The sequence below is a fragment of the Pempheris klunzingeri genome, chromosome 4 (genome assembly GCF_042242105.1).
Source record: "Pempheris klunzingeri isolate RE-2024b chromosome 4, fPemKlu1.hap1, whole genome shotgun sequence".
NCBI classification, from domain to species: Eukaryota; Metazoa; Chordata; class Actinopteri; order Acropomatiformes; family Pempheridae; genus Pempheris; species Pempheris klunzingeri.
This window is the reverse complement of record NC_092015.1, coordinates 22,021,005-22,027,365: the sequence shown is the minus strand read 5'-3', so window position 1 is coordinate 22,027,365 and position 6,361 is coordinate 22,021,005. Positions and strand designations below refer to the sequence as shown.

The window sequence follows — 6,361 nt, the reverse complement described above, 5'->3', positions numbered from 1 at the left end:
TCCTGACGGTCAACCGTAGGTTTGCTTTGTTCAGTGTTTTGTCGCAGCAGCAAACCTACGTGTGACCACCAGGATGTTCCAAATCAAATAAGAGGAGACTGAAACACTGTAAATGTGGGAGATGCCCACATGATTTACTAACTCAGACTGTCGAAGCTTCATATTGTGTTCACCTGAAGTATAGAACAAGGCCTGTCCTCCATGTCTCACAGTGTAGTCCTGTTACTGTATGAAGGGTTGTATCAAGGGTTCCCTTGTTTTACAAGTGCAAACTCAATACTATATCTGACTGTATTGTTGATTGCGGACATTTACTATATTATCTGTAGCATATATGTACTTTATTTCATCTCATCTTGTTTTATTTTGGGAATGTGCATGAACAGGTCTTAAACCATGAAGTATCCAGAGTTTAAGGGCACCACAGTGAGAATCACTGGATCACAGACCAAGATTGGAACTCTTGACAGTTGTCAGGATGGCCGAGTGGTCTAAGGCGCCAGACTCAAGGTAAAAACCTTCCTGGCTAAAATGGGACTTCTGGTCTCCGAATGGAGGCGTGGGTCCGAATCCCACTTCTGACAAGAACCTTTAAATAATTTCCTTCTGGATTAATAAAGTTGATCTTATCTTATGTCCTCAAGGACAAGATGAGGTTGCTGAAAACTGCATTTGCGGGTGCCAGGTCAACTACCCTCCTGAACCTTTAAAGTTCCTCAAAAGCTTGTCATGGAGCTGGAAAGCAACACACTCTTCAGGACCAGTATCAATGACTGTCAGTGTGCTGTTACCAATGTGGTGAAGCAGAAAGGATCCATTCTGGATTATGGACATTATTGCTCCCTACATTGCACTGTTTTGTGGACTTGATTTCTCCTCTCCTTGTTTTCTCCTCCAGATGTGCCCACAGATGTGATGTTGAGGAGCTGACAGATGCTTCTTTGATACACATTAGTGCACCATGAATATATTTGGTGTTGCACAAGCCTAATGAGCATACCTAAAATCTCCTTCTTAACCTTTAAAATCTGCTCATCAGTACGGTTGTGAGTGTTTTAGAGACGTGTTATAAGGATCAATGTCTCAAACAGGGGCATTAAGCAGAGAGTGTCACAGTTTGTCATGAGTACATTTATTTAATCTATCATTGTTATACTTGAAGAAATTATTTGGTGCTTCAGGGTTCACCATGGGGGAGAGTGTGAAGTATAAGTATATAATTAAGTAGAATAAGAGGTATATATATTTCATTATATTTATTCCTTTTAAAAATATAGATATCATTTTTTCTGTTATTCAGAGAATTCATAAAAATAAAGCCAGTATAACCAGCGGCATTCTACTTTTTTTTATGAAGTAACTGTGACGTGGACTGGATCGAAGCACAGACCTCCTGGTTGGTGAATGTCCTGCTCTAGCCATTCAGCTATTACACACCAGACAGACTTTAGGATGTGGGGAGGCTGTGTGTGTGTGTGTGTGTGTGTGTGTGTGTTTTTCCCAGAGGCCACTTTAAATGTCGCTCAATAGAAAGTATACAGTGACTCCTGCAGTCAGCACAGTTTGGTTCGACTGTAATCCAGTCATTGCTTTATTTAGAGTCTCCCAGTGACACTGAGAGCCTCTAGAAGACACCAACACTGACAACTTGAAAGAAACTTAGCACCGACATGAAGTTGAAAAAATCTGATATGTTCAAGTGGAAGCATTGAAAATTTGAAACAGGAGAAACAAAGCTGAGCTTGAGAGGAGAGCAGCTGTGTGGTAATTGCTGAATTCACACAAAACAACAGGTGTGGAAGAAAATATACAAAACAAACAAAAATACTTTTAAATTGGAAATCCCAACAACATCTGTTGGCTTGACATGGCTGCCCATCGCACCTCGGCAGAATCAAACCCTTTTATTCTGCACGCCTGGTCTACCTGTTCAACATGGTAATCTGTAGTAATGGAGGACTTTTTTTCCTTCTAGATATGGATGTGATGCAATACAATTGAAGAAGTTGCCTTATTAGTCATTTCAACTACTCAAAGCGATTTTACATCACAACCTCATTCACACATCATTCATTCAGGAGGAATCTGTTCTTGCCCAAGGACACTTCACAGCTGGGGGATCAAACCACCGACCTTTCCGATTGAGGGACGAACCACTCTACCTCTGAGCCACAGCACAGATTTGTTTCTGTGAGGTTGAATCCCTGACAGTTGAAAGATGTCAGATACACTGGAGCTCAGTCTTTACCACACTTCACCTGTTCAAATCTACAACCAGAAGACAAGGGCACTTTTATCCTCCTACCTGGGATGGACAATATATCAATAAATGTCACCTTGACCGCTGATGTCTGAGACGTTGACTCTGCTTCACTTTACGTCAGTGTTGTACTGTGTGTGCCAACTTCCAGCCAGAAATATGAAATATGCAATACCCCCCCAAAACAAACATAGCACAGGGTAAAGGGTTTGAATCCAGCTGTTCCAACTGAACAGATGGCTGTCGGGCTGCATTACAAAGTACACATAAATAAAAGAGAAAGTCTGGAAGTCCAAAATATGGGAGGAAACAAAGAGTAAGAAGGGCTGTAATAAATGGCAACACATACTTTACATTTAAGTACATGTCATTGAAACATGACATGTGGCTGATTATTCTGCATGCATTTTCTGTCCGATATTTCAACACCTCACCAAACTAACTGATGACGTGTCCATCTCCCAAACCTCATTACAGCTTCATGAATCCACCTGCACATGAACATGATTTAAAAGCACAGAAAAAAAAAATCATTGTAAAACAACATCTAAATTGCATTTTGCATCTAATTTGCATTCTGTAAAGTCTTTCAGCCAAAAATGTCAGTCCGAGACGGGGGAATATGGATCACGGTTCTGTTCTCCAAAGCTTCTTTCGGTTTAGAAAAAGGTCAGCCGTGCTTGATAAATGCAGAATACATGGCCAAAACAGCAAACGCAGTTATATAAATCCTAAATCAACTCACTGCCGACAGGCCCAGCTAACCACTAAGTATGGCTAATGTAACGTTGAGGTTTGCTGTTTGTATGATTTATACTAGAAGCTGCAGGACATTGTTGAAAAAGTTGCATGTTGAGCTAGAGTCTTTCTTGTCAGATAATTAGTTACAAATATGAAGTCTCCTTGAAGGTGTTGTGAAGTGATATTTCTTTCACAGTCCCACCAGGAACTGATCAGATCTGAAAGACACATTTTGGGTCAGCCATTGGTCAGGAAGAATGTAAATGTGGCCATTAGGTTATAGGTTAAAGGTTATAGTCAGCGATGGTCTTCTATTTGACTATATTGTGTTACTAATAAGTCTTTATATGATTCTGCACTCCTCATGTAATGTGATTCAACAAATCCCCTCTCAGCATAATACAGTCCAGCTGATTTTGCTTTGGTATTTTATGGACAATTTACCTCCTTCAATAAAACCACATAAACATATCTTTACACATGTATTGTATTTTACTCGCTGTGTTTCTGAACTAGAGTTTCCTCATCATAACTTCAGGCTTTGTAAAACCAAACAACAAAGCCAAAAGTCAAAGCTGCACATTAAGGTCATACAACAAATCATTTTTCCAAAAGTCCATCTTAATGGTCTATGAAATACATCATCACCTCTACCTTATGTACATAGAAAATATGAGCATATGAGTCCTTTCACTGGTGAGGTACGTCATTATACAACATACAGACAAATCCTTGAATGCAGACCAGTAAATCTTTGAATTATTGTTGACATGACACAAGAGTAAAGTAGACAGTCGGAAGGGAATCTAATTACATTTTATCTTCTCTCACTCTTTTTGCATCCTCTTATCTGCTTTTGATTTGTTCTTCACTTGCTCCTCAGCTAACTAGTCCCAATTCTGTATGCCCTATTCTGAAGTTATTAGTTTTAGCAGTGCATGATGGGTTTTCCCATTTTCTGCCAAAATCCAAATGATTAACAGGCCAGGATACTAGTTTATTTTTGAACTAACCTATACTCATCCTATGAAGTAGAATTCAGTGTTCTACATCAAAGTTTTTGTTGTGAACTTTATTTTTCTGTTGATTATGTTAAAGTGAGAATTTCTGTCTCAGAGCACAAAGGGAAAGTCATTTCCCAGACGCCAGTCAATGCTCTGTGATATTACATCGATACTGAAGACTGATAAAAAAAAAAAAGGCTTAACCTTTTGGACACACACCATACACTCCACCTCTTCAAACAGAAACACTCCCTCCAACAATTTTCTGCTGACGAACATTCATCCTCCTGTGGAAGTTAGTGCACTTTTTCCAAGTCAGTCAAGTCACAGCAGTGGGGACAAAACAAAGTCAGCATTATATACTAGACAGATCACGGAAGAGCTGGTCCCTCTCTGCACTCACCATCGTTATTGGATTCTCTATGCCCTCTTTTCTCTGTTCCCTGCTCTCCACACCAACCTCTCTTGCTGTCATTATCTACAGTAAGTCCTGTCTCCTGCTCATCTCTTTCCTTACTTTCCTGAGCTGTGTCTTTAATAACGTCCAATTCTGCCCAGTGACCCTTATCACTTGTAAAATCCTTCTCTAAGCAAAAACAATCAACATGTAAGGCTCCAAGCATCATGTAGACAACTGACTCACATGTACTGATGGTCTTTCAAACAGTTTAGGCCTGTGACATTATCAGCCTGGTGGATGCAGACGAGCAGTCAGCTGGCACACCACATATTTATTAGCTGTTGTTTCCTGATGCCCCATTATGCTCATGATGATGACTAACAACTGAACGCCTTAAACACCAAATATGCCTTTGCCCTTCTTTGGAGTAACTCTGTTCTTATGGCTGTGTGTGCTGACTTGATGAGATACTCAATGCAACTGGAATGTTATGTATTGAAACACTCTGTCAGCTGGCCAATGCATTTATGTCAGACTGATAAGCGCTGTAGATAATGGATGGATGGATGGATGGATGGATGGATGGATAAAGTGTAGCTGTGCAGTGATGTTATTAGGAGTTTTCAGTGAATAAATTACATCAGCTTCACAGTTGTCATTACAGCAGGGATCACTTACTGTTGGTGAAGAAAGAACTAAAATTATCGACATTTGAGATAAACTCTAAAATATTGATGGGGCGCTTGTACATTGGGTTGGGGGGGTTGCATGAACCTCCTGCATGTTACACCCTGCAGGTGAGGGATGATGCTGGCAGATATAAAGAAGCAGCCGCTGACCCCAGGGTCACAGAGGTGGCACTTGTCTTCTTGTGCTTCTCCTCAGAACAACAGTTAAGTAAATAGTGAGGCTGTGGTGCTGAGGACTTTACATCCTCCTCCAGGTCTCATCAGTCAGAGCCAGGAGCCAAAGAAAGCTGCAATTGTGCACTGAGGGACAACTGTTTAAAGGCCATTACTAGGAAAATGATTAACTATCGGCAGTGGTGTTGCTTGTGCGTAACACTGCAATTATTCAAGGAAAGCTTCTCCAAACTGGTAGTGAACCTTCTTCACAATTAAAGAGCAGTGTAACGCAAATACACTGAGACCTCTTGGTTATTCTCTGTTCATCTCATTAGTGCTTTGGGACCGCGCGACTCATTAAGGGAGATGTGATGAGATTAAGGATCCAACTAAAACAGTGCTCACTGGCAATAAATCTCCTCCTTGCTGTCTCTCTGTCCCTCACTGTGAACACAAGGCACAAACTAATCACTCATTAAAATTACAAAGTTGCATTTGTCCTAATTAATTGGAACAATCCTCGAGAAAAGGGCAACGATGCTACCCTCACATACCAGACTACAAGCTTCAGTCAGCTTGGAGAGCAGCAGAGTAACTTAAAGGACCCTCATCTCATATGCAAGATACACTTTTTTTAAAATGTTTTCAGCATAAACGTAAGTCCCTGGTATGACGAAAGACCCCAAAACTATGAGCAAAGAAAACACCCACTCCTTTTCTGCTGCTCCATCTGTCAGTATATTGGTGTACAAACACACCCTTTAGATTTTGTTTTCCTATTTGCTTTTGCGTTTTCCTTGCTAAGGCTGATACCAGGTAACACTGACATGTCAATGGTACAGGAAAACCATGGAAACTGTAAGAATGAACACAACAGTCTTCATGTTCTCTCACCATCTGAGGAAGCAAACACTGGATTTACTTTTCTTTTATGGAAATGGGATGGAAACCACTGGACAAGTTTAACATTAATGTGTGTTGTGTATTTGTAACTTTTGCCATGTTTTATACTGTTTTACAGTTTATTTTGTAGGTTTGACTATTGAATTTGGTGGTTACATAGTGTGTGCATAATGTTGCTAGCCCCTACTGTAATCACAGACTTTATAAT

General features: G+C 40.3%; 1 non-coding gene across 1 annotated transcript; it reads left to right on the top strand.

The window, feature by feature from the left end:
• The first annotated feature begins 472 nt into the window (after positions 1-472).
• On the top strand, positions 473-584 carry trnal-caa (transfer RNA leucine (anticodon CAA)). The gene is made up of 2 exons: positions 473-510; positions 539-584. It is a non-coding gene; the product is annotated as a tRNA-Leu (tRNA).
• The last annotated feature ends 5,777 nt before the right edge of the window (positions 585-6,361 follow it).